Source organism: Arvicanthis niloticus, chromosome 9 (assembly GCF_011762505.2).
Source record: "Arvicanthis niloticus isolate mArvNil1 chromosome 9, mArvNil1.pat.X, whole genome shotgun sequence".
NCBI classification, from domain to species: domain Eukaryota; kingdom Metazoa; phylum Chordata; class Mammalia; order Rodentia; family Muridae; genus Arvicanthis; species Arvicanthis niloticus.
The window spans coordinates 18,924,550-18,936,396 of NC_047666.1; the positions used below are offsets into that span (position 1 = coordinate 18,924,550).

Sequence of the window (11,847 nt, forward strand, 5' to 3'; positions counted from 1 at the left end):
ATCTGTATATGTTTTCCCACTTCAGAAGGAATCTTCTCCAATTATAGTCAGTGTAAGGTATGGGTACCACCTTGTGGAGTGGGCCTTAAGTCAGATCAGTTATTTGGTTGGTTACTCCCACAAACTTTGTGCTACAATTGCACTAGTAAAGTATGTTGATTTTTAAACATTTATTTTCATTTTTATTCACAGGTATGTATGTATGCATGGTATCTTTATTTGCATGTGTGACAGGATGGATCCCTCAGAGCTAAGGATACAAGGCAGTCGTGAGCTGCCTGCTGCCGGTGATGAGAATTGAACTTGGACCCTCAGCAAGGGTGGTGAGCACTCTTAATAATGGAGGCATTTCTCTAGACCCAAGGGCTCTGTGCTCATCTAAAGACTCAAAAGAAAAATAAAGAGACCCAAAAACCTCAGTGGGAAACACATTATTCTGAGTCTTAGGAAGAGTAGATATTAAATTTAAGTTCGGAGTGAAAACAGAGATATTCTTATTGGAAGCTGAGAGTATCTGAATAAAATTCATCAAGAACTAGAATGTCTCTTGGGAAACTAATAGTAGGACTGAAAAATGTCAATCTGCTAACATAATACTAGAGGCCTCTGACTTTACATCACATTTCACAGTTCCTTTTGAACTATGATCTTTAAGCTCATGAACATGACACTTGATATGTCATAGTGAGCAGCACACTGAATTCATAATTTGGTGAAGTAATTAAAATGTTAAATATATGATTTACTCTGGAAAAAGGGACATTTGTAGGAAAATTCTGGTATTCAGATAAAGAATTCTGAAAATTACATTACTCTCTACTAAAGTCATTGCCTATAGGGCTTCCTGTATGGTCTCATACCCATGTCTGAATCAGAAGTATTAATTGAACTGAACAGAATTTTTTAATGGTAGGGGCACAAAACCTTTGGAGTAGTATTTATGTGTGGGGGATCAGGAAAGGATTACAAAGGGTAGTGATGGGTGATTATGGTCAAAATATGTATATATACAAACATGTATAAAATTCCCAAACACATGTAAAATATATTTATAATTATTAGTCTGCAAAAGTAACTTTCATGTGCCTGATGTAATTGTCGTTTTGAAGGCCTACTGCTGAATATGATCAGCCTTTTAGGTCTGCAGGAATTATGCATGGCAGGTTCAACGCAGCTGATCTGGCTTAAACTCAGCTCCAAGATAACTAATTCAGTTTGACTCCTTTCAGCTTCTGACTGAATTGCTTTGCATGGCCTCAAAGTGGCTCTGGCAATTTGTTCTAATCTTCTGTCTCGTTCTTATTCTCTGCCTTCAGTTGCCTCTGCTGACCTTCTTTGGACCTCTTGAACTCATAAACAAACTGAACTCTACTGCACTAAACTCACTGCCTCTGTCTCCTGGGATTAAAGATGCATCTGTATGCCAATCAGATCACACAGACCCAGGAGGCCTTTGGATGTGATCCCAAGCCAGAGCAGACATGTGGCTGGACTAAAAATCCTCTACACTAGTCTTCTCTAAGCAATGTGATATAATAACCATTTATATTATATCTGTATAGTGTTGTGTATTATATTTAATTCTAAAATGGTTTAAAGTATATGTATAGATGCATGTTGCTTTATGTGCTGGTATTTCACCAGTTTATATAAGGGACTTCAGAATCCATGCATTTTGGTATTCTTGGGCATCCTGAATCCAATCTCCTGTGAACAATGGTGAACTACTGGCATGTATGCAGAAAATTTTGAGTTGTCCTTGATTTACTTAGGTAATGTTACGTGGTTTTGCCTGTGCCTATTAAGCACTATGGATGGCACAGTCTATAAAATTAAATGTGATACTGTTTTCCTGGGAAATGGGATCAGAATTGCAGTCTGTTTTCCTGGAAACTATGACTAGATATCATATACCTAAAAAATATGGGTTCTTCTGGGAAAGAGAGACCTTGTAGAATCTCAGGAATGTGAGCCAAAGGAAATAAGTTAGAACTGATATACAATAGTTAACTGCTGATAATTTCTCTATTGAAACTATTAAGATTATTTCATATGGTGGCACAGTTGTATGATGCCAGCATTTGTGAAAATAAGCTACAAGAATTGTGAATTATTGTCCAGCCTGGGCAGCATTTCTAGACTACATATGCATATGATAAGGCTCATATAATTGTAAATTATAAGCAAATGGAAAATTAAAATATGGAACACATGGTTAAAAATTGGAAATCAAGCTGAGCAAGGTGGTGCACACCTTTCACCTCATTCCTAGGGATACAAAAACCAGATGGATCCAGTGAATTAGACATCAACCTGGATTGTATAGAGAGTTTGTGCCCCTCTATGATTACATCCTGAGATCCTGTCTCTAAGTAAAGATACAAAGAACATAGACTCACAGAGACTGAAGTGGTAAGCTTAAGGCCGGTATGGATCTGCACCAGGGTCACTGCATCTATGTTATTGTTCTTGGTGTTGTGGAACTCCTCATACTGGGAGTATTTGTATCTCAGACCCTTTTGCCTGCTCTTGGGACTCTTTTTCAACCTATTGAATTGCTAGTTCAGCCTCAATACAAATGGTGGGATTGTCTTATTGTATCTTGTATTGTCTTATTTGGTTATTGTCTCTTGGTTGTAAGTTTTCTGAAAAAGAAAGAGAGGGTCAGTGGATCTGGAGGAGAGGGGACTTGTGGGTAGATAGAAGGAGTGAAGGATAGAAGGAGGTGAAACTGTAGTTGGCATGTATTGTATGAGACAATATATTTTCAATAAAACCAAACTAAAACCAAACTAAACCAAAACAACAACATAATCAAACAACAAAAATCCATCAAGACTGAATTGATTTGTTCTCCTGAGACAGTAAGGAATTTTGTTACTAAAACTCTGGAAAAGTATAAAAAAAACTCTCATAAAGTGAGATCTGTGAAGGGAAAACACCATCACACAGGGAAATTACACATGATATGTGCAATTTAATAATATGAAAAGTAAAATTAGAAAAAACAACCATTCATGAACTTTCCATAAAGAAATATGAAATAAATATGTTTATAGAAAAAAATATGAGCTCTGATTTGTTCCTGTTTCCATTACTTTATACACTATTATGGACTCTGTCTAGAACCTTAAACCCCATATAACACTTGTATAAGTTGACATGATCAACTAATAATTTTTCAGTCCAGCAGTTCATTCTATTTCTGAAATCAGAAAAGAAGAAATAAGCATAAGTAATTGAAAATTTACCAAGGATAAAACACAAAGACATTTCCCAATAGCATAACCAACATATGTAATTAAATGATTAAAATTTAACAATAGGGATGAAGAATCCTTCAGTCTGAATAGTTACATAAGACTGTGTAGGGTATAGTTCAAACATGCAGACTTTAAATAAATATTATTCAGAATTTTGAGAATAATGGACTTGTAAATTGTTGCAGGTGGTGGGTGAACTTGGATAACAAATTTAATTTCAGAACAGGGTAGAATTTAAAACAAAAAAACATTATACAAGAAACTTATTATCTGTTGATAAGATAAACACAATGAAGACAAGATTGCAAAGTACACAGCACAGTAGATAATAGGTTTAATTTGAAGGACAAGACTCTATAACTGTCAATAATAAAGAATGAAAATAAATGTTTATATTGGTCTTTTCAGTCATAGAAAGAAAAAAGGGAACAAGCAAAAAAATGACAAGAAAATATTTTACAAGTATGAGGGTATGTTGCATATGTACATAAAAATGCTTAATTGATGATGAGGTGTTCTGGCGGGTGACATAGTCTTCTTAGGGGAGATAGTCCTGAAATCTTGATAGCTATCAACCCTGGTCTGAGTCAGTGGCTTTTGGGTTCTACTCTTGAAAATTCAAAGAATGAAATTCACAGACCAAAGAGGGAAATCTTCAGAGAGTTCAGAAAGAAGCTCCTTATAGATTTTGGGTGGATGCTTATGAGGAAGGCATGTCACTTATGTTAGCAAGATGTCATCCACAGAAAGAAAGGCAGCTTCATGGAAGAAAAGGAAGGGGGCATGCTTCAGAGAGTAGGGAAGTAGAGAGTGCCAGAATGTGCTTAGAATCTGTGCAACACCTGAGAGAAGTCGACAGAGAAGAAGAAAATGTCTCAGAGGGGTAGGAATATCCAAAAGAACCTCATGATGCTGCATCATCATGTACTATGTCCTGGGATCATCATGTGTACTGGGATAGAGGAGGTAGGAATTCTGGGAAAGAAAAGAGCATTATTTCATTAAAGGGATAATTATTCCTCTTACCTTTTTAATAGGGCTTAAAATAGATTCACCTTTGTAAGGATGGTCATGCCTTTCTGAGGTGTGGCCCTTATCCAGGTTATTGATCTCCCCAACTGGACTATCTCTTTTATGTTTCAGGTATCATGGAGTGCTAGCCCATGAAATAGCTTTTGCTAATGAGACTGTACAGATAACTGGTCAAGCATACTGAAACAACCCAAGATTCCATCAGTAGAAATAAATAGCCAGATAGGTAGGTGGTTTGAAAGTAATCAGATTCATCATGAAGGAGAAAGAAAGCAGCCATATTAGTAGAACAAAAAGAATATTCCTAGATAGGAGGCTACATTAAAACTCTAAGAAATGTAATAGATAACATTTTATTTAAAATATATAGAGTTAACCTTCCTGGCTAAGATTGTTGTTCTAAGACTTGTGACATGTATAGTCTAGCAAGTGCATACCAAAATCTTGCATCAATAATAAGAAATGTATTTTGTGAATAAAAAACTTTTATATTTTTTTTTATGGCAGGAAAAGGTGATGGAGTTAAAAGAAAGGACAGACATCTTCGTTTTAGGTCAAGTCAACTCAAGTTGTTTCTTTATCTACTTTAATAAGATGTAAAAGAACAAAACATAACAGGATACATTCTACAGCAACTTTAATTTTTTTCCAGATTGCAGGGGAGAAAAATTTCAAATAGTCAAATAGTTGTACTCGTACTAATGTTTTTAGGCAGTGAGTTTTACTCTTATGGATGGGTCAAGACCGGATCCATGTGCAGAGTTAGTTTATATGCGCACACATATTCACACAAAATAGAAAGAAAGAAAGAAAGAAAGAAAGAAAGAAAGAAAGAAAGAAAGAAAGAAAGAAAGAAAGAGAGGAAGAAAGAGAGGAAGAGAAAGGAAGGAAGGAAGGAAGGAAGGAAGGAAGGAAGGAAGGAAGGAAGGAAGGAAAGAAGAAAGAAAATAAACAATGGATAAAGGTAAGTTGAAATTTAATTTCTTCAGCATGTTAACTGGCTTTTGGGTTGAATGATGAGTTTTCTTACCTAAAAATGAAGTTATAAAAGATGAATTGAAGTGAGTTCTATCAATGAAATATATACTATATTTTCTCTTACTGAACTCATGTGAGACCTAGTATGAAAGAGTTTACAAATGTGTTATTGCAAGTTTATTCAAATGATATTTTATGTCTCTGTGTGTGTATGTTTGGGGGGTGTGATACATCTATCTTGATGAACACTAAACAAAGTCAGTTTTTCTTTATTTCTTTATGTATTCCAGGGTTAAAATTCAGTTGGTCAGGATTAATACAAATCACATTTATCCAAAGAGTTATCACTCCACCACTCAATGTGTTTTATAAGAGAGATATTAGGACACCAAAGCACAAAATGTTGGCTCCCATCATCCTTACCATGTTTCCCGCCATTGCTACCACTATTCCTGCTTTTACCACCTCTAAGAAAATGGTTGTGCTTCCCACATTTGATGATCTCGGCAAGTCTACCAGGGATGTCTTCACCAATGAAATTCAAGAAAAAAATTGCAATTTTCCAGTTCAGACTCTACCAACACAGGGTCCACCAAAGTTAACAGCGATCTGGAAACCAAGTACAGATGGACTGAGTACAGGCTGATGTTTACAGAGAAGTAGAACACAGACAACATCCCTGGCATCAAGATCACTGTGGAAGACTAACTCATGCATGGACTGAAGGTGACCATTGGTTCATCCTCCTTGCCTAACCCTGGGGGGAAATGTTAAAATCAAGACAGGGTACTAACAAGATCATATCAACCTGGGCTCGACCTCAACCCAGTGTCTTCTTTTGCTTGGTTATGAGGCCTAGTTGGCTATCAAATGAACTTTAAGACCCCAAAGTCCAGCATAACCCAGGGCAACTTGGAAGTTGGCTACAAGGCAGATGAATTCCAGCCTCATACTAACATGAAAAAGTGGGCAGAATTTGGTGGCTCCATTTACCAGAAGGTGAACAAGAAGTTGGAGACTGCTGCCAATCTTACCTGGACAGCAGGGAAAAATAACATGGAATAGCAGCCCAAGTATCAGGTCAACTCTGATGTCTGCCATTCAGCCAAAGTGAACAACTTCAGCCTGACTGGAGTCAGGCTGCACTCAGACTCTAAAATCAGGTATCAAACTGATGTTGTAAGCTCTGCTGGATGGCAAGAACATCTGTGTGGGTAGCTACAAGCTTAGTCTAGGGTTGGAATTTCAAGGTTAAACAAATATTGTACGACTGTCAATTTTAAACTATTTTACAGCATAACTGTCTTCAGAATTTAATGTACTTTTTAATGTTGTATATTGGGGATGTGAGAACTGATAAATTCCATTGTAGACCCCCAGGATAAAGGTGACTCTGCTTTAAGGTGTTTACCTTTTCAGAGGTACAGCAGAAACTGCATTCCAGAAAGGGTCATTTTTAGCTGTAGACATGGACTTCAGAGAAGCCGCTCTAGAGATGCCAGCCTGCAACTGTAAGCTGGGAATGTGCAGGCCTTTGTAAATATGTATCCAATCTGCAGATGCTCTAATTGTATTTTGAGAGATAAGTTTTATTTTAACAGGAAGGGTGATAAGGAGGAGCTAAGGGGGAAGGAGTACCGAGAGGAAGAGATGGAGTAAGGAGAGGAGAAGATGAAGGAGAGGAAAAGCTAGGTGATGAGAGAGAGAAAGAGACAGAAAAAAAGGGGGGCATGGAGGCAGATGTTCACATGTCTCCACCAATCAAAGATAGTTTATATATCTAGGTTGGGTATTGGGTTACACTTCTGATTGAGCATTACCAAACTTATAAGGTCTTTGATTAACATTTAAAAAACTTGTATAAAAGCAAAAAGGAAAAGGGGGCATGGGATAGGGGTTTTCTAGGGAGGGGAAATGGGGAAAGGGGATGGCATCTGAAATGTAAATAAAATATAACATAAAAAATATCTGTTAAGTACAAAAAAAAAAAGTAATTGTGACTTCCCAAGCATTGAACCCTTGTGTTCCTATCCTATCTACTTGGAAGCAAGCACACACGTATGTAAAAGGGATGTTTCTAGATAGATCATCATGCCCTGTTCCCATTCTAACCCATCAGTTACCTATTTTACACGAAAAGGAGTCTTTAGGGTATGGTTAACCATTTCTTTTGTGTCATTTTACAGTATTACAGTCAGTCTTTCAAGACTTTAGTTTTCCTTGAGTTTTTGCTGTGGTTCTCTCTCTCTCTCTCTCTCTCTCTCTCTCTCTCTCTCTCTCTCTCTCTCTCTTTCTTTCTCTGTCTCTGATGCATTGTTCCTTTTTCTTTCTTTATTACTTTCTCTTCTCCTCTTCCTCCTCCTCCTTCTCCTTCTCCTCATCTTTCTTCTTCAATTTCTTATTTTTCTATTGCACCAGAGTATGAATTAGCTTCTGTTATTGCCATCATACTCTGACAACACTAGAGATATAAACTTACTTCTGTTATACCCTTACCATTCTAGATTCTAGCAGTTTAATGGGTACATTATAGAGTCTTCTATTTGATGTGGAATTAGCTCCTTCTCTTCAATTGCAGGATTTAACATCACTTAAAATAAAACTTGAAAAAAATTGTTTGGTAATCAATAGTAGAAGTTTTAGTTTAACATAATTTGCAAATTTGTATAGGATCAATGGCTTTGAACTGTGTTTTGGGAGCAGAGGTTACCGAATCCAGAGAAATGTCACTCAGAGCTTCAGAGAGAATAACTGCCATGGACTATGGTAGAAATTATCAGAGGGTGACACAATTAAATCCAGGGAATATGAGAACTTCTGCTACTAATGCCAACTCTGTAATTAATAAGTATATACAACTTGCCTCGATCTCTCTGGTGCTGGGATTATAGTCATGTACTGTGGGACTTCTCTGACCCAGAATTCTTTATAACTCTATATGTAAATAGTAAAAACCCAACATTTACCTAAGTAATTATTATGTTAAAACAGAAAAAACATTCCTCATAAAATCCAGATAGAAGCCTCTGTTCAAACATAATGACTTTAAGCAATCTTCAAATAGCTAGTTTACTAACAGGTATAATTGTTGCCTTGAGAAAAAAAATCACCTGAATTTAAAATTAAATAATATATTCAATGAATATATATATGACTCACTTTCTTATTTAATGAAAACCATTTTTCCTTATCTTCTGTGATTTGTATTTTAAGTGATGTGACATGTGTATGGGAGATGAGTTAGCAGGTAAAGACATTAGCCATGGAAGGTTGAGGACTGCAATCCCACCTCCAGATCACACACAAAACCCCAACGCAGTGGATTCGTAACTACAGTACTCTAGTCATGGTAATGGAAGCAGAAACAAGAGGAGTAGCTCAAAGCTTGTGGGCCACCTACCCTGGAAAACACAACAGAGCAACAGAAATAACTTGAACCTATTCCAATAAGGTGCAGTGTGAGAAATGATTCTTTAAAGTTCACACAATGCCAAACACATGCCCGTGTACATACTCACATACAACCTTGGAGCTTCTGCTGCCTTGACATCCCTATCACAATGGAATATACATAAAAGCATGAGCTACAACACATAAAGATTTTTGTCGCACAGAAGTCCGGCAGCAGCAGATTGAGGTCATTTGGTCTCATTGCATATAAAGTCAAGAAAACTACAGCAATGGAAACATTCTGTTGCTTATTTCCCTTTCTCCATGTGTACAGGGCAGTGTCCCAGAAGAAAATCATGCTATGCGTGGTGAACTGTCTTTCCATCTCAACCAATGTATTCAAGACAATGCTCCAATGAAACATCTTCCCAGTGAGTTTAGATTCTGACAAGCTAACAATCAATATGAACCATCACAAGGAACTATTCATATTATTGATAGATGGGTCAACTTATAAAATATGTCAAAACCAAATCTGTAACTGTATTCATAAATTAGTAGTAGTCTAAGGAATCTTTATGAATCTCCCTTTCTCTCTTTCTTTCTCTTTCACTTTCTCTCTGCCTATGAAGGTCTCTCCCGTGACTTCTTTTATTTTTCAAATTACATTTTTAAATATTTTTGTGAACATGTGTGTGAGCATACATCTCAAGCTGTGTGTGTGTATGCACATTTGTGTGTGTGTGTGCATGCATGTGCATGCATTCTTGGAGGTTGAAGGCTAGGTTGGTAGAATTGTTTTTTTTTTTTCGTGCACCATGTAGATCCTGTCATTGATATATGTATATATGTGTATTTGTGTATATGTGTATATGTGTATATATATATGTATATGTACATATGTATATGTATTTGTGTGTGTATATACTTTACACACAGACACACACACACACATATATATATGAAGTTTTAAGAAAATAATAAAGTTACAGTATTATTCCTTCATTTTTTCTCTCCAAACCTTCCTTGCTTTCCTAACTCATGGTGTCATTTTTCATTAGTTTTTATTAGATGTATATATTATATATTAATAATAATATATACACATATTCCGAAATTTAACATATATATATATATATGTTATAGTTATATTCCGAAATTTAACATATATATATATATATATGTATATATATATATATATATATATATATATATATGTTATATAGGCATAGTCTATATAATGTTACTCATAAGTATGTTTTCAGGGCTGACTATTTGGTATTAGACAAAAAATTGTTTTTTTACTGCCTAAAAAAGACAATTGTTCCTGTTTTCAACATTCCCTAGTTGCCTGTGGTTCTTTCTGTAAGTTTGAGCTCTCAGTTTTAAACAAACCTAGTTTTAAAACTGATTGCTTTATAAGGAGTGAAGAAGAAATAACGGACAATGCTGAGAAATGCCTTTGTTTTTCTAGCTGGTAATTCATCCTTCCCTTGCTGTGTTAAAACTCACTGATTCAATAGGAAGAAAGCCAGGGGGCAAGGGTGAAAACTATTTCACAAAACATTATCCCTTCTGAAAAAAAATGAACTCAAAATAAGATGAAAATGAGCAAGCAATGGCTACATTCTTGAAAGGAAGCTAAGCTCAAAATCTTACAGCATAATTTTACAGAGTGGTCATCACAGGAAATAATGCCACAATAATCTGGATTTAGTTTCAACCTTAGCCTTCCAAGTAGCACAGAAAAAACAGACGAATACAAGGTTGTGAATGCTCTGCAATTCAATAAACAAGATTTAGCAGAGAATTGCGAAACAGAAGTAATGACTTGAAAAGGACTGAATAAAAATGGCCATCAAAACCAGGCAGTGTATTACAAATGTTTAGAACTTGTTTTCCTGAGTTAGAAGTGGGAAGGAAAGTGATTAATATAGCTGTGAACTCTGAAACACAATTATTTTTACTAATTTTCCTTACTCAACATAAACTAAAAGCTAAACAGTGCATGGCCCATGGAGAGTTAGGTGACCTGAAAGAAAGCAAGAGCCTACTAGCAATAGCCTAGTGCAGACATCCAAGTATGTGTGTGTATATATATATATATCACATATATATTATATATACAGACACAATACATACATATATATGATGTATATATATGATGTATATATGCATATATAGAATTAAGATAAATCTTAAAAACAATAATTCAGACATATTTCCTTATAGGTTTAGTAAATTGAGCATCTGAGAATCCTGTCTTTGGTCTTTTTTGCTAAATTTGACTCCTTGTGCCCAGAGGTTGCTGATTTGGTTTTGTTCTTATTCGGAGGCTCATTTGAGGAAGGAAAAATCTCCCTGGTCACATGGCCATTGGCAATGTTTGTTCCTCACTATTTGCTAATGGAGAACTCTAGCTTTTGACAGATTGTTGGCAGAAGACTGTCTTCAGGCCAGCTGCAGGTCTCAGTAATGATACTTTTCCACTGGGCCACATAGCTCATCACACTTACCTTAGAGGTCTGGAAATGACATTTTATTAGAGGTCATCATAAATCTTACTACAATTCAAAGGAAGTGAATTGCATAATTTCCAAAACAACAAAGGAGACAAACCATTAAGAGTCACCCATAACACACTTAGTATTATCTATTTATCCATCCATCCATCCATCCATCCATCCATCCACCCATCTACCCATCCATCCATCTATCTATCTATCATTTATTCACTTATATGAGGCAGAGTCTTAAGTAGCTGAAGTTGTGCTGAAACATGCTGTGTAGCCAAGAATGACCATGAACTTTGATTCTCTTCTCTTTACATCTTCAGTGTTGAAATTACAGTCAGGCACTAACAGGACCAGCAAGTACCATGCTGGATATCAAATTAAATGCTTCATATGTAGGCTCTAGTATCTGAAATACAGCCTTAGGCCTATCACAGACACACTACAAAAGATTCCAAAACTCTGAAGTGATTTACATAATTAGGTGTGTGTTTCAAGCAAGACTTATCCTTTTGTAAGAAATGAGAGAGTTGTTTTCATCCTTTCTTTATAGTGTTTAAATAATCTTAAACAAGTCATTCTAGTTATAGATCAAGTTGATTGTTCCCGTTTGCCCCCACACCCCTTGCTTGGAATTTCAAAGATGATATTTACAATATATAAATGCTAGA

At 35.9% G+C, this 11,847-nt stretch overlaps 1 pseudogene; it reads left to right on the top strand.

The window, feature by feature from the left end:
• Nucleotides 1-5,745: 5,745 nt before the first annotated feature.
• Nucleotides 5,746-6,528, top strand: LOC117715677 (non-selective voltage-gated ion channel VDAC1 pseudogene; annotated as a pseudogene).
• The last annotated feature ends 5,319 nt before the right edge of the window (nucleotides 6,529-11,847 follow it).